Consider the following 20,591-nt stretch of genomic DNA (forward strand, 5'->3'; position numbering starts at 1 on the left):
GAGTGTTGGGCCAGTGAATCCCCATGCTGACAAGGTAAAAATCTGTCATTATGCCCCAGAACAAGGCAGTTAACCCACTGATCCTAGGCTTTCATTGTAAATTAGAAATTGTTCTTAACTGACTTGCCTAGTTAAATAAATGTACATAAAAAGCAATAATGAAAAATAATATAAAATAAAAAACACTGCCACCATGGGGCACTCTGTTCACAACGTTGACAAAAGCAAATCGCTCACAAACAGGATGCCATACCCAGTACAGCTTTAACCGTTATTAATCTGTGAAGAGCAAACTTCTCCAGCGTGCCAGTGGCTATCGAAGGTGAGCATTGCCTCTGATGTTGTTTACCACATCAAATTGCAGTCAGTTCAAGACCCTGGTGAGGACGATGAGCAAGCAGATAAGTTTCCCTGAGACCGGGTGGCTTGTCTCAGACCATCCCACAGGTGAAGAAGCCGGATGTGGAAGTCCTGGTTACACGTAGTTGTGAGGACGGTTCTCAGAAACAACGTTGGAGGCGACTTATGGTGGAAAAATAAACATTAAATTCTCTAGCAACAGCTCAGGTGGACATTCCTGCAGTCAGCATGCCAGTTACACGCTCCCTCAAAACTTGAGACATCTGTGGCATTGTGTTGTGTGACAAAATAGCACCGTTTAGAGTGGTATTTTACTGTCCCCAGCACAAGCACCACCTGTGTAATGATCATGCTGTTTAACACCTGTCAGGTGTATGGATTATATTGGCAAAGGAGAAATGTTCACTAACAGGGATGTAAACAAAGTGCCTCCACTTTAATGGGATATCTTTCCACTAGATGTTGGAAAATTGCTGCGGGGAATTGCTTCCAATCAGCCACAATAGCAGCAGCAGCATACCACCCTGCATCCCACTGCTGGCCTACTTCTGAAGCTAAGCAGGGTTGGTCCTGGTCAGTCCATTGATGGGAGACCAGATGCTGCTGGAAGGTGTGTTGGAGGGCCAGTAGGAGGCACTCTATCCTCTGGTCTAGAAAATATCCCAATGCCCTAGGGCACACACACTGCCCTGTGTAGGGTGCTGTCTTTTGGATGGGATGTTAAACGGGTGTCCTGACTCTCTGAGGTCATTAAAGATCCCATTGCACTTATCGTAGGGGTGTTAACCCCGGTGTCCTGGCTAAATTCCCAGTCTGGCCCTCATACCATCACAGCCACCTAATCATCCCCAGCTCATTCATCCTCCTCCTCTGCCCTGAAACTATTCCCCAGGTCATTGCTGTAAATTATGTGTTCTCAGTCAACTTACCTGGTAAAATAAAATAAATAAAAAGAGCATTAGTGAGGAAGGGCAATGATGTTGGGCGATTAGGCCTGGCTCGCAGTCGGCGTTCCAATTCATTCCAAAGGGGTTTGATGAGGTTGAGGTCAGGGCTCTGTGCAGGCCAGTTAAGTTCCTCCACACCAATCTCGACAAACCATTTCTGAACAGACCTCGCTTTGTGCACGGGAACATTGTCATGCTGAAACAGGAAAGGGCCTTCCCCAAACTATTGCCACAAGTTGGAAGCACAGATTCGTCTAGATTGTCATTGTTCCCTGTAGCGTTAAGATTTCCTTTCACAGGAACTGAGGGGCCTAGCCCGAACCAAGAAAAACAGCCCCACACCATTATTCCTTCTCTACCAAACTTTACAGTTGGCACTATGCATAGGGACAGAGGGTGTTCTCCTGGCATCCGCAAAACACAGATTCGTCCATCTGACTGCCAGATGGTGAAGCGTGATTCATCACTCCAGAGAACACGTTTCCACTGTTCCAGAGTCCAATGGCGGTGAGCTTTACACCACTGCAGCTGATGCTTGGCATTGCACATGGTGATCTTAGGCTTGTGTGCGACTGCTCATCCATGAAAACCCATTTCATTTGTGAGCTTGTGTGGCCTACCACTTCGCGGCCGAGCAGTTGTTGCTCCTAGACGTTCCCACTTCACAATAACAGCACTTGCAGTTGACCAGGTCAGACATTTTAAAGAACTGACTTGTTGGAATGGTGGCATCCTATAACGGTTCTACGTTGAAAGTGACTGAGTTCATCAGTACGGGCCATTCTACTGCCAATGTTTGTCAATGGAGATTGCATGACTGTGCGCAATTTTATACACCTGACATCAATGGGTGTGGCTGTAATAGCCGAATCCACTTATTTGAAGGTGTGTCCACATACTTTTGGCTGTGTAATGTAGTATTCTATCATCTGAGTGACAGAAGTAACACACCCAAGACAATACATGTTAATAGATTTACAACACAACAACTCAATACACAATGCAATACAGATACAATTGCTGTAGCTGCAGAGAAGATACATCATCATAACACCATATCATTGTTTAAAAACCTGTTGCAGTTATACACAGTTAAACCAATATTAAATCAAATATATATATATATATATATATATATATATATCCTTTATATGTGTGTATCTGTGAGAATCCGCTGGTGTCGGTATGCTTGCGTGTGTGTGTGTGTGCGCACGTGCATAATTATGTCTGAATGATACATATTCCCAGGTCTCTCCTGCTCCTCCTCTGAAGGTGTGTCCCTCCATCTCCCTCAAGGACCTGTAACAGATCACCACACACTGTTATTTATCCCTCAAGGACCTGTAACGTATCACCACACAATGTTATGTATCCCTCAAGGACCTGCAACATATCACCACACACTGTTATTTATCCCTCAAGGACCTGTAACATATCACCACACACTGTTTTGTATCCCTCAAGGACCTGTAACAGATCACCACACAAAGTTATTTATCCTTCCATCTCCCTCAAGGACCTGTAACTTATCACCACACACACAGTTATTTATCCCTCCATCTCCCTCAAGGACCTGCATGCAGTAAAACAAACTACTAAGAATAAAACATAGAGATATACTTTAAATAGATACATTAGAATTTGATATCAGCACATTAGTTCCATATTTATTTAGTTTTAGAATCAATAACAAATGGCTATAATTCTTACTGGGGCATGAACGTGGCTTCAATGGAGAATAAACTGAATCCGCCTCTGGTGGGGTTGCTGCTTCTGTAGGAGAATAAACATCAGCATAATATAATAGTTATATCCACAATAATATCCAGAATCTTAAAAAAACCCAGACTAGTACACAGACTAATACCCAGACTAATAACCATTTATTCAATATGGGGTCAAAGAGAGATGAGGTTCTGATAAGGGGAATATAGAGGGAGGGATGTCCAGACTTACCTCTCTTCTTCTTGGCTTTGGCCTTCTTTTGGAGGTCAACCTCAGCATAGGTCACATCAACAGGTCCAGCTGCTGCTGACAATGGACATTTCCAGTCAACAAATGAAGGAATTAGCTTAATGCATATTCTGCTTTCCAATTGGCCGGCCTGTATCTTCAGACAATTTAGTAGCAAAATAATATTTGCTTTGAGAGTGCAAATCCAAACGTATGTTAACATCAACACTATAATTGAAAATTAATTTCCAGTCAACAAACTAAGGAATTAGCGTATCGCATATTCTGTCTCTTCATCCAAAACATCACAACACCATCATATCTCAGAGAGAGGTAATATAGGTGTAGAGTATAGTAGTGAATTTGAGAGATTCCAGTCCAGCCTTCATCTCCAAATCAAATCAAATTGTATTTGTCACACGCGACGAATACAAGTGTAGACCTTACCGTGAAATGCTTACTTACAAGGCCTTAACCAACAATGCAGTTAAAGAAATAGAGTTAAAACAATGTTTACAAAATAATCTGAAGTAAAACATTTATTAAAAAGTAATATAATAAAATAACAATAACAAGGCTATATAGAGGGGGTACAGAGTCAATGTGCGGGGGTACAGGTTAATTTGTACATGTAGGTAGGGGTAAAGTGACTATGTTTAGATAATAAACAGCAGCAGTGTAAAAACAAAGGTCTGGGTGGACATTTGATTAATTGTGCAGTAGTCTTATGGCTTGGGGGTAGAAGCTGTTAAAGAGCCTTTAGGACCTAGACTTGGCTCTCCGGTACCGCTTGCCTTGCGGTAGCAGAGAGAACAAACTATGACTTGGGTGACTGGAGTCTTTGACAATTTTTTGGGCCTTCCTCTGAAGCCTATTATATACAGTAGGTCCTGGATGGCAAGAAGCTTGGCCCCAGTAATGTACTGGGCCATACACACTACCCTCTGTTAGCGCCTTACGGTCAGATGCCGAGCAGTTGCCATACCAGGCGGTGAAGCATCCGGTCAAGATGCTCTCGATGGTGCAGCTGTATAACTTTGAGGATCTGGAGACCCATGCCAAATCTTTTCAGTCTCCTGAAGGGGAACATGTGTTGTCGTACCCTCTACACGACTGTCTTGGTGTGTTTGGACCATGATAGTTTGTTGGTGATGTGGACACCAAGGAACTTGATACTCTTGACACGCTCCACTACATCCCCGTCGATGTGAATGGGGACGTGTTCGGCCCTCCTTTTCCTGTAGTCCTTTGTCTTGTTCAAGTTGCACCCCCCTCTGCAACTGGGTCCTGGACTTCCTGATGGACCGCCCCCTCCAACACCATCATTAAGTTTGCTGACGACACAACAGTGGTATGCCTGACCACCGACAATGATGAGACAGCCTATAGGGAGTAGGTGGCAGCAAACTTAATGATGGTGTAGGAGTAATGCTTGAGGACGCAGTCGTGGGTGAACAAGGAGTTCAGGAGGGGACAAAGCACGCACCTATGAGGGGCCCCCGTTTTGAGGATCAGCGTGGCAGATGGGTTGTTGCCTACCATTACCACCTGGGGGTGGTCCATCAGGAAGTCCAGGATCCAGTTTCAGAGGGAGGTGTTTAGTCCCCGGGGTCCTTAGCTTACTGAGGAGCTTTGTGGGAACTCTGGTTTTGAATGCTGAGCTGTAATCAATTAAAGACTTCTCACATACGTGTTCCTTTTGTCCAGGTGGGAAAGGGCATCTGTGGATCTGGGCAGCTTGCAGCTGGGTTTCCCTTTGTAGTCCGTAATAGTTTGCAAGCCCTGCCACATCCGACGAGCGTCAGAGCCGGAGTAGTAGGACAAAATCTTAGTCATGTATTTACGCTTTGCCTGTTTGATGGTTCGTCTGAGGGCATAGCAGGATCTCTTATAAGCAGCCGGATTAGCATCCCGCTCTTTGAAAGCGGCAGCTCTAGCTTTTAGCTTGGTGCAGATGTTGCCTGTAATCCATGGCTTCTGGTTGGGATATGTAGGTACGGTGACTGTGGAGACGATGTCATCAATGCACTTACTGATGAAGCCAGTGACTGAGGTGGTAAACTCCTCAATACCATTGGATGAAACCTGGAACATATTCCAGTCTGGCCTAGCAAAACAGTCCTGAGAGCGTAGCATCCGCGTCATCTGACCAGTTAAGTATTTGAGCGAATCACTGGTACTTCCTGCTTTAGTTTTTGCTTGTAAGCATGAATCTGGAGGATAGAATTATGGTCAGATTTGCCAAATGGAGGGTGAGCGAGAGCGTTGTATGTGTCTCCGTGTGTGGATTAAAAGGTGTTAGACTTCCTTGATATTAGGCATCGCTCACCAGCTGTTATTCACAAAGACACACACTCCGCCACCCTCTTCTTTACAGACGTAGCTGTTCTATCCCGCTGATGCACAGATAACCCAGCCAACTGTAAATGATCCGTGTCGTCATACAGCCACTACTCGGTGAAACATAAGATATTACAGTTTTAATTTTTATTGTCCTGTAAGTAGGATAGAGTATGGAGTATGTCCTTCGCGTCGGACTCATTAAAGAATACATCTTCAAATGAATTACTTAAAAATCATACAATGTGATTTTCTGGATTTTGGTTTTAGATTCCGTCTCTCACAGTTAAAGTGTACCTAAGATAAAAAATTACAGACCTCTACATGCTTTGTAAGTAGGAAAACCTGCAAAATTGGCAGTGTATCAAATACTTGTTCTCCCCACTGTATATATATATATATATATATATATATATATATATATATATATCATTTTTGGGGGAGGGGTCTTGCCTGTCTTGCCTGTTTTGCATGTTATTTTGCCATTTATATCTGTCACATATCAGTTTGCAAACTATGTAAGAAATATATATATATATATAATTGACTTAATAAAGACTCATACAAACATGGTCTCTTTTTTGTTTTCATTAGTAAGTCAGCTCCAAAATGCAGGTGTCTCAGTCTTGCGCAATTCTTTCTGTGATGGAGGGGCGAGGCATCAAACAATAGGAGCATTGCGCCGTGATTGGCTCAGTGTTCTGTCACTCATGGGGACACTACGTCTTTGCCAAGTTTAAGTCCTTAGTAAGGGTAGACATCCAAAATTGCAGCACTTTAGGTCCTGCCATAGAGTTAAATTACAAGTGCCCAAGGTCATTGTCCACGGATACAATGACGTCAAATCACGTTATATGTACAGTTGCTTTGATTGGACTGATCATGTCAACATCTTACTTTCAAAGTCTTAGCTAGCAGTCATCATCGAGAATCAAGTCAACAATCTACTGGCAAATCCTTTTTAATCCTTGTCATATGAAGAGAAATTATAGATAAAAATGTATCAGGGCTCATCGGCCATTGGACATAAAAATTACACAAAAATGTGGAAATCCCAAATTCAACAAATCAAATCAAATGCGCCGAATACAACAGGTGTTGACCTTACAGTGAAATGCTTACTTACAGGCTCTAAACAATAGTGCAAAGAAAAAAAAAGGTATGTGTGTGTGTGTGTGTAAGTAAGTAAAGAAATAAAACAACAGTAAAAATACATTTGAAAATAAGAGTAGCAAGGCTATATACAGACACCGGTTAGTCAGGCTTATTGAGGTAGTATGTACATGTAGGTATGGTTAAAGTGACTATACATATATGATGAACAGAGAGTAGCAGTAGCGAAAAAAGAGGGGTGGTGGGACACAATGCCGGTTAGCCAATGTGCGGGAGCACTGGTTGGTCCGGCCAATTGAGGTAGTATGTACATGAATGTATAGTTAAAGTGACTATGCATATAAGATAAACAGAGAGTAGCAGCAAGCACAATTGGTTTGGAGACTTCACGACAAGGAGTGGTATGGAAGGAATCAGTGGCTAACTGCAAGAATGGCAAAGCATCCACTAGCCTGCTATTCAATGGAGTGACTGTGTGTCTTTTTTCTGAATTCCCACCATAAATCCAGAGAATGCCAGACTGATGACAAAGTTTGATGACAAAATTTGCCCACAAAGGACCGCCGCGCCACCTTCCTGTTTAAGTGAGCACATCACAATGTGAGTCCCAAAATGTCTTGTATGCTGCTGCATAAATGATGTAATATGCAAGGGAGATATGTATGCTGTAGCTAAGAAAGTAATACTAAGTGTATGTTGGCTAGTAAGCTGTTAGTAGCCCATGTGCCTGCTGTTCTAACTTGGTGGTGCACATGTAGCCTATAACCTGTTTTAGAGAAATATAATCATTGAATATTTTAAGAGCTTTCATTATCTGTTTATATGCCCCATTTATTTATCCTACGGTTCTGACACTAGGAACGTCCCATGTTCTGAATTCTGTCTCTTTACATTTCAAAGTGCTGAACAAATAGTTATATTGACTACGTCCGTCGTCGTCGCTCATTAATGTCTTAATCGAAACTACGGATTGCCTCTCATCCGCTTGTCGTCCCCTTATGCCATAGTTTGTACATCTCAATCATTAGTAGAAACTACATTTGTTTAGCAAGTCAGGCATATAGCTATGTTATTTTCTTAAAGGCAGTAAATGAGGCTGAATGAACTATTTCGCTGCCAGACAAGGCTCCGCTGATAGCCAGGTGTAGCAGTGGTAAGGTGTTCGGACTGCTGTTGGGACTCTGCTGTAGGGACAGCTTTATGTAGGCCCTAACAGATTGTGGCCACCGTTTGTCACTGTTATAGTGAAATGCATGTATTGTTTAGTGTTGTGTTGTGTAGTGGCTTTGCTGGCATGCATTCCACTTCATTTATTTTTTGCCCCACCAAGATTTACATGCTAAAATCGCCACTGCCAATACATATATTCCAGTGAAGAAGAAAACATAAAATAACAGTAACACTAAACGACAGGGTTGGTTTGAAATCCATTAAAATTCCAGTCAATTCAGTCCTGGACTAAGAAGCATATTCAGTGAAGATTCTCCATTTAACGTAGTTTATAGTCTGGGACTAGGCTTAATCTATGTCCAGGAAAACTAACCCATAATGTATGATGTGGATGTTAACGCAGAGTACTAGCTATATTTCACTGTATTTGAGGACCACCGCTCTGGAAACCTCTTAAAGCTACAGATCCGGATCATATTCTGTTTTTACATACCGTACACACATTATTTCTACGTAGCTGCTGTTCACACTCAACCTCCCTTCACGTTTCTCTCTTTACTCACCATCCTCTGAACCATGATGATGTAGCCTAAGTCTCTGCCTCGTTTGAACAAACAGTCAAGGCCTTTATGAAGGTTACAACCTTCTCTGTTTTTAATGGCAGTTGCACAAGCAGGACGCAGTGCCTTCTCATTGCATTGGAGCAAAAACAATCTGCGTTTTGTGTGATGATGTAGGCTAATGACAGTGGAGAGTTTAGCAGCAGCTATGTAGGCAGCGGAGTAGGCAGCATCTAAATAAAAAATATATATATTATCGCGTTTACAGAAAATCCAGAACTGCAGCCACTCCGATATGTGAGCTTTTGTCCACAGGACAAAATAAAATAAGACAGTATGTAAAACATTATATAATTAAAGGGGAAATCTGCAGTCTAAATAATAACAAAGCGGCCACCAATTTTTTACAACTACAATTTTTACAAACAACGGAGTAAAACAAGCATATGTTGTATTATGCATGGATCAATAGTTATACACAATTAATGTAAAAGTACGTAGGAATTACAGATTTCCACTTTAAATATGGATGAAATTAGACAACAACAAAAAATCCATTATTATAATTCTCTCTCCTTCATAATTTCCCCTGTGTTTGCATTCGGTACCTGAGTTTATGGGTTAAATCTTAATCAAAGTAACATCAGTGGGTCTCTGAGGAGGATGGAGGGGTAATCTCCTATTGTGTAGTACACCGTGTCTGGTTTCTTTAGATTATTTCCTTTGCCCACTGGGTGGCGCTGTGCTGCAACTGGTATCTGTAGGGTGCTGAAGAGTGTCTCTGCCTGTGGGGGGGACTGTGGTTCTTTCCTCTCTTCTGATGAAGTGTACTCTTTGTCCCCTGGATGTCCCTCTTCTTCTACTGCTGCTACTGGTACTGCTCCTGGTCTCCCTGCAGTGATGTAGACAGATGTCACCTCAGATCCAGGGGTGTTCTGTGGTTCTGGTCTTCCTGATAAAGCGCTCACTGGGTTGTCAACTTCTGGAACAACGGCCTGTTAGGAGATGAGAAATCATAACATGCAAATTATCATTTTTTTAATTCTAAGAGTCTAAGACGTTGGGCGGTGGGGGAATTGCTTTAACATGGTCATACCATGCATCGTTTAGCTATTTGATATTGAATTTATAATGTTTTGATAAAATATTGAATTTGGCCTTTAGTCCCAAATCCCATAGAAATGCATTGAATAACACATTCATAAATGGCAAAAAAGAGTTAAAAATAAATAATAAGGAGTAAGGTTTTAAAGTGTCTCAGGAAATATTTTAGCTTTTTTCCACAAACATATTTAACTACACCTCCATTCATTATTTTAACCAGTACCAGCTTTTTTCCACAAACATATTTAACTACACCTCCATTCATTATTTTAACCAGTTACCTTCAAAATGGTCATAGAGCAAAATTGAGAAAAAAAAATGCCCCCCTTTCCACAGTGGGGTCACATTAGTTTGTTGCCCAAACCGTTCAGACGCTACAGACGTTTTCCTGAGACAACCGATTTCAGGGATGTCTCATGGTCTGACAAACACTGCTGGTGTTCGAAGGGAAAGGTGTTCGAAGGGGTTGAGGTCAGGGCTCTGTGCAGGCCAGTCGAGTTCTTCCACACCGATCTTGACAAACCATTTCTGTATGGACCTTGCTTTGTGCACGGGGGCATTGTCATGCTGAAACAGGAAAGGACCTTCCCCAAATTGTTGCCACAAAGTTGGAAGCACAGAATTGTCTAAAATGTCTTTGTATCGAACAGTTCTTGTGCTGATGTTGCTTCCAGATCCAGTTTGGAACTCAGTAGTGAGTGTTGCAACAGAGGACAGAGGATTTTTAAGGGCTACATGCTTCAGCACTCTGCGATCCCTTTCTATGGGCTTGTGAGGCCTACTATTTCACGGCTGAGCTGTTGTTGCTCCTAGACATTTCCAATTCACAATAACTGCACGTACAGTTGACAAGGGGCAGCTCTAGCAGGGCAGAAATTGGACGAACTGACTTGTTGGAAAGGTGGCATCCTATGACGGTGCCACATTGAAAGTCACTCATCTTTTCATAAAGGCCATTCTACTGCCAATGTTTGTCTATGGAGATTGCATGGCTGTGTGCTTGATTTCAGACACCTGTCAGCAACGGGTGTGGCTGAAATAGCCGAATCCACTAATTCAAAGAGGTGTCCACATACTTTTGTATATATAGTGCATATACACACAGGGGAAATGGGAAAAAATACAAAGATAACTACATTTGAGGACATATCTGTAGTTGTCCTTTTTTGTAAGTGACGACCTATGAACAATAATTGGATACAATCCACTATGGCCTTAAATTAAATGAATCACATGCATCTAGCACACGGTCATAGGATATCTTGCTTTCTGGAAGCATTACAAAAAGCTGCTGACCCAACCACACCAATGCCATACACATCAAATATATGTGAATGTGTTTCATTAAAAACATGCAGCATCAATATACGGTATCACACACCACGAAAAACTAACAAGAAGTTAGAGAAAGCTAACAGTATTCCTAACTTTATCATGCAAGTAAACACTTTAACACACAATCACCGATGACTAGTCATTCTACAGTACATTCAACACACCATGTAAAAACCAACAAAGAAGTTAATTGTTTAACTGTATTCCTAACTGTATCATGAAAGCAAGCACATTTAATAGATACAAAACATGAGCAGCAGAAAGAAAAGATTCCATACAATACTAACCATAGTGGAGGATAGAGAGTAGGAGTGTTCCCTGTTTGGAGAAGGAGGAGAGGACCACCAGACATCTCTGTTAGGCGTTGTATGTCTGTTTCCTCTGGCTGTACATCCTCCCTATCTCTCTGTGACTGACTGGTAGCTAGCTAGACTCACCAACACACAATGAGAAGAGAGAGAGAGAGTAGAGAAGAGGGAGAAGAGATTTCTGCAGAGATACTGTATTTTCGATAGAGAGGCAACAGAGGGACCACAAATTGTCAGACAGGTCACTTCCTGTTTGGAATCTTCTCAGGTTTTTGCCTGCCATATGAGTTCTGTTATACTCACAGACACCATTCAAATAGTTTTAGAAACTTTTGAGTGTTTTCTATCCAAATATAGTAATTATATGCATATTCTCGTTTCTGGGCAAGAGTAGTAACCAGTTTAAATTGGGTACGTTTTTTATCCGGCCGTGAAACTACTGCCCCCTAGCCCAGACAGGTTAAAGAGGTGGGGTTTCAGGTGTCTCCGGAAGGTGGTGATTGACTCCGCTGTCCTGGCGTCGTGAGGGGAGCTTGTTCCACCATTGGGGTGCCAGAGCAGCGAACAGTTTTGACTGGGCTGAGCGGGAACTGTGCTTCCGCAGAGGTAGGGAGGCGAGCAGGCCAGAGGTGGATGAACGCAGTGCCCTTCTTTGGGTGTAGGGACTGATCAGAGCCTGAAGGTACGGAGGTGCCGTTCCCATCACAGCTCTGTAGGCAAGCACCATCGTCTTGTAGCAGATGCGAGCTTCAACTGGAAGCCAGTGGAGTATGCGGAGGAGCGGGGTGACGTGAGAGAACTTGGGAAGGTTGAACACCAGACGGGCTGCGGCGTTCTGGATGAGTTGTAGGGGTTTAATGGCACAGACAGGGAGCCCCGCCAACAGCGAGTTGCAGTAATCCAGACGGGAGATGACAAGTGCCTGGATTAGGACCTGCGCCGCTTCCTGTGTGAGGCAGGGTCGTTCTCTGCGAATGTTGTAGAGCATGAACCTACAGGATTGGGTCACCGCCTTGATGTTAGCGGAGAATGACAGGGTGTTGTCCAGGGTCACGCCAAGGCTCTTAGCACTCTGGGAGGAGGACACAATGGAGTTGTCAACCGTGATGGCGAGATCATGGAACGGGCAGTCCTTCCCCGGGAGGAAGACCAGCTCCGTCTTGCCGAGGTTCAGCTTGAGGTGGTGATCTGTCATCCACACTGATATGTATGCCAGACATGCAGAGATGCGATTCGCCACCTGGTTATCAGAAGGGGGAAAGGAGAAGATTAATTGTGTGTCGTCTGCGTAGCAATGATAGGAGAGACCATGTGAGGATATGACAGAGCCAAGTGACTTGGTGTATAGTGAGAATAGGAGAGGGCCTAGAACTGAGCCCTGGGGGACACCAGTGGTGAGAGCACGTGGTGCGAAGACGGATTCTCGCCACGCCACCTGGTAGGAGCGACCTCAGTTGAATGACCAGTCTTGAAACCCGACTGATTTGGATCAACAAGGTCATTCTGAGAGAGATAGCAAGAGAGCTGGCCAAGGACGGCACGCTCAAGAGTTTTGGAGAGAAAAGAAAGAAGGGATACTGGTCTGTAGTTGTTGACATCGGAGGGATCGAGTGTAGGTTTTTTTGAGAAGGGGTGCAACTCTCGCTCTCTTGAAGACGGAAGGGACGTAGCCAGCGGTCAAGGATGAGTTGATGAGCGAGGTGAGGTAAGGGAGAAGGTCTCTGGAAATGGTCTGGAGAAGAGAGGAGGGGATAGGGTCAAGCGGGCAGGTTGTTGGGCGGTCGGCCGTCACAAGTCGCAAGATTTCATCTGGAGAGAGAGGGGAGAAAGAGGTCAAAGCATAGGGTAGGGCAATGTGAGCAGGACCAGCGGTGTCGTTTGACTTAACAAACGAGGATCGGAGGTCGTCAACCTTCTTTTCAAAATGGTTGACAAAGTAATCCGCAGAGAGGGAGGAGGGGGGAGGGGGAGGAGGATTCAGGAGGGAGGAGAAGGTGGCAAAGAGCTCCCTAGGGTTAGAGGCAGATAAAGCAAAGCAGTTCGACACATACAACAACACAGAGTTACACATGGAGTAAAACAAACATACAGTCAATAATACAGTAGAAAAATAAGTCTATATACAATGTGAGCAAATGAGGTGAGATAAGGGAGGTAAAGGCAAAAAAGGCCATGGTGGCAAAGTAAATCTAGTGGAAAGCCTTCCCAGAAGAGTAGAGGAGCTAAGGGGGACCAAGTCCATATTAATGCCTATGATTATGGAATGAGATGTTCAACGATGTTCAGGTGTCCACATGCTTTTGGTCATGTAGTGTACTTTGTAGTCTCTAAAGTTCTGGATCATGTCTTTAATTTAAAAATCACAAAACGGATGTACCAATCACAGATTGACACTTTCACTCACACATTGACGAGCCCAATAACTTGATTAGTTCTGAAGGGAGGGCTGGCCAAAGCAGGTTGTATGGAAGAGTTGACAATGATGACAACATCCACTCATTCCATCTTGTGGATGAAAAACTAAAGTTTATTAAAAAAGCACAATACAAAGATATTCAAAAAGTACAGTTGAACAGAAGAAAAAATGTATAATACTGATAATATTTTGTAACATTCATAAAGAAATATGTTATTTTATCATCAAATGAGAGAAATAATGAATCAAAGATAATACATTTCAGACATTGAGAACATAAACAATAAATAAAAAATAGCCATGGATGATCGCTCCCATAAATGTTTTGTACATTTAATCATATTTAGTGGTTTTTAAAGGTCCAATGCAGCCACTTTTATCTCAATATCAAATCATTTATGGGTAAGAATTTATATCTTAATGTGATTGTTTTCAATGTAAATTGTCAAAAATAAACAAAAACAGTTTCTAAGCAAAGAGCAATTTGTCAAGCAAGAATGTTGCTGGGAATGTCTGGGAGTGGTCTGAGTGGGAAGGGGAAAACTGACTATTAGGTAGGTGTTCCTAATGTCTGGTATACTCAGAGTATGTAAAACATAGTAAAATCACATTTTTGACTGCACTGAGCTTTTTGTATTGCCATTTTTCTATCAACTTTTTGTTTTTTGATTGCTAATTCAGAATCCATAATTAATTGGTCATCCTGAATGATTTTTAAGTTCGAATTTGCAAGTTTTGTCTCACTTGCTAACTAACAAGCTAGCTTGGAGACAGTGTGGATGTGAATGGATTAGAATGCCACAACATTGGCTTGGAGAGAAGCAGAAGAAGTGAGAGGACTCCATGAGGAGATGGCTTGGACTAGTGGAATAGCTACTCTGACTGTTAATATTATTATTCTAGCGACTGTGTGGCAGCATAATAACATCACCCAAGTGGGTGCTACATAGAGTTAGTGGAGAGGAGTGGCTAGCCAGCTAAGCATCACCAGCCCAGAGCACGGAGGACATGAGGGGACAGCATGGGGTTCTGCTGAGGCTACGGACACTGACTGTCTTTCTACTCTGACCGGCTCCCTCCTCTGCTCATAGGATCATCAGACCATCAATGGTTCCTCAGATCTCAATGACATCAGATCTGCTTCCCAGTTCATACCTTCCAGTTCTATTACTCTCACAATTTATAGTTAAACATTTTTTTTTATACAATACAAAGCAGATACAATTATTTTAGCTGCAGACACGATCCATCATCATTACACCATATCATTGTTTCAAAAGCTGTTACAGTAATACACAATTAAACCATGATTCAATAAAATATATTTGATGGTAAAAAAAATATATACAAGTCCTTAATGTACAAGGTGTTATTGTGTGTGCGTGTGTGTCCCGCAAATGTCCCGCATTTTATCAACAAATTCAAATACCACTAACTTAGAAAAATAGGTTAATTTGTCTCAAATTTCAGTCAGACATTCAAAACTGTCTCTTTCAGTTACATTGAGCTTATGAAAAGATATACACTGAGTGTACAAAACAATAAGAAAATATATAAAAAAATAAATAAAAAACATTTACATAAGTGTTCAGACCCTTTACTCAGTACTTTGTTGAAGCGCCTTTGGTAGCGATTACATTCTCGAGTCTTCTTGGGTATGAAGCTACAACCTTGGTCCCATTCTTCTCTGCTGATCCTCTCAAGCTCTGTAAGGTTGGATGGGGAGCATCGCTGCACAGCTATTTTCAGGTCTATCCAGAGATGTTCGATCGGGTTCAAATCCGGGTTCTGGCTGGGCCACTTAAAGATTCAGAGACTTGTCCCTGAAGCCATTCCTGCGTTGTGTTGGCTGTGTGCTTAGGGTCGTTGTCCTGTTGGAAGGTGAACCTTCACCCCAGTCTGAGTTCTTGAGTGCTCTAGAGCAGGTTTTTATCAAGGATCTCTCTGTACTTTGCTCCGTTCATATTTCCCTCCATCCTGACTTGTCTCCCACTCCCTGCTGCTGAAAAACATCCCCACAGCATGATACTACCACCACCGTGCTTCACCGTAGGGATGGTATTGGCCAGGTCACAAACGGTGCCTGGTTTCCTCCAGACGTGTTACTTGGCATTCAGGCCAAAGAGTTCAATCTTGGTTTCATCAGAACAGAGAATCTTGTTTCTAATGGTCAGAGGTGCCATTTAGCACACTCCAAGTGGGCTGTCATGTGCCTTTTACTGAGGAGTGGCTGCCTGTCTCGGAGCTTTACGGACGATTACTTTGACCTTGCTCTGACATGCACTGTCAACTGTCGAACCTTATATTGACAGGTGTGTGCCTTTCCAAATCATGTCCAATCAATTGAATTTACGACAGGTGGACTCCAATCAAGTTGTAGAAACATCTCAAGGATGATCAATGAAACAGGATGCACCTGACCTCAATTCAAGTCTCATAGCAAAGGGTCTGAATACTTATCTAAGTAAGGTATTTCTGTTTTTGCTTTGTTATTATGGGTTATTGTGTGTAGATTGATGAGGACATTTTTTATTTGATCCATTTTAGAATAAGGCTGTAACGTAACAAAATGTGGAAAAAAATCAAGGGATCTGATTACTTTCCGAATGCACTGTATGTATGTATGTATGTATGTATGTATGTATGTATGTATGTATGTATGTACTGCTAAAAAAATAAAGGGAACACTTAAACAACACAATGTAACTCCAAGTCAATCACACTTCTGTGAAATAAAACTGTCCACTTAGGAAGCAACACTGATTGACAATACATTTCACATGCTGTTGTGCAAATGGAATAGACAACAGGTGTAAATTATAGGCAATTAGCAAGACACCCCCAATAAAGGAGTGGTTCTGCAGGTGGTAACCACAGACCACTTCTCAGTTCCTATGCTTCCTGGCTGATGTTTTGGTCACTTTTGAATGCTGACGGTGCTTTCACTGTAGTGGTAACATGAGACGGAGTCTACAACCCACACAAGTGGCTCAGGTAGTGCAGCTCATCCAGGATGGCACATCAATGCAAGCTGTGGCAAGAAGGTTTGCTGTGTCTGTCAGCGTAGTGTTCAGAGCATGGAGGCGCTACCAGGAGACAGGCCAGTACATCAGGAGACGTGGAGGAGGCCGTAGGAGGGCAACAACCCAGCAGCAGGACCGCTACCTACGCCTTTGTGCAAGGAGGAGCACTGCCAGAGCCCTGCAAAATGACCTCCAGCAGGCCACAAATGTGCATGTGTCTGCTCAAACGGTCAGAAACAGACTCCATGAGGGTGTTATGAGGGCCCGACGTCCACAGGTGGGGGTTGTGCTTACAGCCCAACACCGTGCAGGATGTTTGGCATTTGCCAGAGAACACCAAGATTGGCAAATTCGCCACTGGCGCCCTGTGCTCTTCACAGATGAAAGCAGGTTCACACTGAGCACGTGACAGACATAACAGAGTCTGGAGATGCCGTGGAGAACGTTCTGCTGCCTGCAACATCCTCCAGCATGACCGGTTTGGCGGTGGGTCAGTCATGGTGTGGGGTGGCATTTTTTGGGGGGGGCCGCACAGCCCTCCATGTGCTCGCCAGAGGTAGCCTGACTGCCATTAGGAACCGAAATGAGATCCTCAGACCCCTTGTGAGACCATATGCTGGTGCGGTTGGCCCTGGGTTCCTCCTAATGCAAGACAATGCTAGACCTCATGTGGCTGGAGTGTGTCAGCAGTTCCTGCAAGAGGAAGGCATTGATGCTATGGACTGGCCCACCCGTTCCCCAGAACTGAATCCAATTGAGCACATCTGGGACATCATGTCTCATTCCATCCACCAACGCCACGTTGCACCACAGACTGTCCACCATCCGCCACCTCATCAGGAGCATGCCCAGGCGTTGTAGGGAGGTCATACAGGCACGTGGAGGCCACACACACTACTGAGCCTCATTTTGACTTGTTTTAAGGACATTACATCAAAGTTGGATCAGCCTGTAGTGTGGTTTTCCACTTTAATTTTGAGTGTGACTCCAAATCCAGACCTCCATGGGTTGATAAATTGGATTTCCATTGATTATTTGTGTGATTTTGTTGTCAGCACATTCAACTATGTAAAGAAAAAAGTATTTAATAAGATTATTTCATTCATTCAGATCTAGGATGTGTTATTTTAGTGTTCCCTTTATTCTTTTGAGCAGTGTATATACCCTAGTGCGTGTGTGTTTGTGTGTGTGTGTATTTGTTTGTGCATGGCTGCATGTGTATATGTGCGTGAGGGCGTCTAGCATGTACATATTATCCATGTTCCCAGGTTGCTCCTGCTCCTCTGATGGTGTATCCCTCCTACTCCCTCAAGGACCTGTAACATATCACCACACAAAGTTATTTATCCCTCCATCTCCCTCAAGGACCTGTAACATATCACCACACAAAGTTATTTATCTCTCCATCTCCCTCAAGGACCTGTAACATTTCAACACAGAAAGTTATTTATCCCTCCATCTCCCTCAAGGAACTGTAACATATCACCATACAAAGTTATTTATCCCCCCCATCTCCCTCAAGGACCTGTAACACATCACAGCAGAAAGTTATTTCTCCCTCCATCTCCCTCAAGGACCTGAGCCCAATTTCAAGTATCATAGCAAAGGATCTGAATAGTTATGTAAATAAAGCACTTTTTATACATTTGCAACAAAAAAAAATGGACAAACCAGTTTTTGCTTTGCCATTATGTGGTATTGTGTGTAGATTGCTGGAAAAAAATATTTTATCAATTTTAGAACAAGGCTGTAATGTAACAAAATGTGGAAAAAGTCAAGGGGTCTGAATACTTTCCGAATGCACTGTAATTTACTATGGGATTGCAAATCCAAAAGTATGTTAACGTCAACACTATAATCCAAAAATCATCACTTGGATGATAAAAAGGTAATGTGATCAGAAACACTTTCTCACCAGATTGTTTGTTAGGAAATACTTATATATAGTTTCATACCCTTCAATAGATTGTTGATTTAGTCTTACCGGGGGCTGTGTATGGCTTCACTAGAGAATAGACAGATTCTGCCTTAGGCGGGATTGGTTTTTCTGTAATGGGTGAGGATAACACATCAGCATCATTTTACAGTTAGACAGAATGATATACAGTTATACAATATATAGTTAGAGGTGTGAGGTTATGATGATCCCTTACATACTGTACACAGCTTTTAATATGGGTTAAAGATGTGTGAGGTTCTGATAGGGGGAATATGGAGGGATTTCCAATCTTACCTCTCTTCTTCTTGGCTTTGACCTTCTTTTGGAGTTCAACCTCAGCATAGGTCACATCAAAATGACCAGCTGCTGCTGACAATGGACATTTCCAGACAACAAATGAAGGAATTAGCTTATTGCACATTCTGCCACTTCATCACAAATTAAGAAACAATTAAGGTTAATGACTGCCAACCTGTAGAATGGGTCTTACCTGTGGCTTTCCCTGTCTTCACCTCAGAGTAGACTGGATTTTCTTTTAGATAATCTCGCTTTTCTGAGGAGGAACAAGAGCATCAGAGAATTTGTAAATATATATAGATATATACACAGTACCAGTCCAAAGTTTGGACACACCTACTCATTCAAAGGTTTTTCTTAAATTGTTACTATTTTCTACATTGTAGAATAATAGTGAAGACATCAAAACTATGAAATAGCACTTATGGAATCATGTAATACCCCAAAAAGTAGCCATCCTTTGCCTTGATGACAGCTTTGCACACTCTTGGCATTCTCTCAACCAGCTTCATGAGGTAGGCACCTGGAATGCATTTCAATTAACCCGTGTGCCTTGTTAAAAGTTAATTTGTGGAATTTCTTTCCTTCTTAATACGTTTGATTCCATATGTGTTATTTCATAGTTTCGATGTCTTCACTATTATCCTACAATGTAGAACATGGTAAAAATAAAGAAAAACCCTTGAATGAGTAGGTGTGTCCAAACTTTTGACTGGTACTGTATGTATGTGTGTCACGGCTCTCTTCGTCTTCTGACGATATAGCAAAATCGTCGTCTGAAAATGTAGACCAATACGCAGCGGATGTCGTGTTCATCTTTGAATTTAATTAATCGCTCACGTGAACACTATACAAAAACAATAAACAATGACAGTGCAACAGTTTTGCAGGCTATCCTAACGCAGTGCAAAAACAATCTCCCACAAAAGACAAACACACCCTCATATATGGGACTCTCAATCAAAGGCAAATAGACAACACCTGCCTTCAATTGAGAGTCCCAACCCCAATGAACCCAAACATAGAAACAGACACACTAGACTCAACATAGAATACATGAAAATCAAACCGTGCCCAAAAACCCCAGAATACTTAAATCAAATGCCCTTTTTAGAAAAACACCACCCCTAACCACATAAAACAAATACCCTCTGCCACGTCCTGACCAAACTACTATACCAATTAACCCTTATACTGGCCAGGACGTGACAATGTGCATATTTTAACTCATCTTAGATACACTGCTACATTTGTGACAGTTGAGAGTCACCTTTCTTTTTCTTGTCCAACCTTTTGAGTTGAATCTGGGCGTAAGTCACATGACTTGGTCCAGCAGCAGAAGCACCAGCAGCATCTGAGACATAATACACAAACACCTCCACTTAGTCAAACTACATGTCATATTAAATGAAGAGCAGCAGACTACTACACATTCATACTGAAAACATTACATTACACTACCATTATCATTGTTGTCTGAGGGATTGATCGTATCGTAGATGTTAGCGTCACCTGTTGGTCAAAGAAGAGGGACAGGTTAGTTAGGTTGGTTATCCCTCAGCTTGTCTAGGGACAGAGAGTACGGTTACATTTTGTTATACAAAGTGGATGTTGATGAGTCAGTGTATGAGGTTACAGAGAGAGGAGTGTTAGAGGTCTGGGCTGAGAGACTGACCATGCTGGAGATGTGTATAAACAGTATCAGGAGTCTGGCCCTGGGTAGATC

At 42.5% G+C, this 20,591-nt stretch overlaps 1 protein-coding gene and 1 long non-coding RNA gene across 17 annotated transcripts in view; both read right to left on the reverse strand.

The window, feature by feature from the left end:
• Window positions 1-20,591, reverse strand: part of LOC106577870 (immunoglobulin superfamily member 1) — a 120,121-nt gene that overhangs the window by 68,802 nt on the left and 30,728 nt on the right. The gene's annotated exons all lie outside the window — the stretch shown is intronic.
• LOC123728625 (uncharacterized) lies at window positions 3,016-19,122 on the reverse strand. Of its 2 annotated transcripts, XR_006760248.1 has the most exons (5): window positions 19,059-19,122; window positions 18,863-18,934; window positions 18,614-18,676; window positions 3,264-3,335; window positions 3,016-3,080 (listed from the first exon to the last, which is right to left on the reverse strand). It is a non-coding gene; the product is annotated as an uncharacterized lncRNA (long non-coding RNA). The 2 variants fall into 2 exon arrangements; XR_006760247.1 differs by lacking the exons at window positions 3,016-3,080; window positions 3,264-3,335 and adding an exon at window positions 17,711-17,945.

Source organism: Salmo salar, chromosome ssa18 (genome assembly GCF_905237065.1).
Source record: "Salmo salar chromosome ssa18, Ssal_v3.1, whole genome shotgun sequence".
NCBI classification, from domain to species: Eukaryota; Metazoa; Chordata; class Actinopteri; order Salmoniformes; family Salmonidae; genus Salmo; species Salmo salar.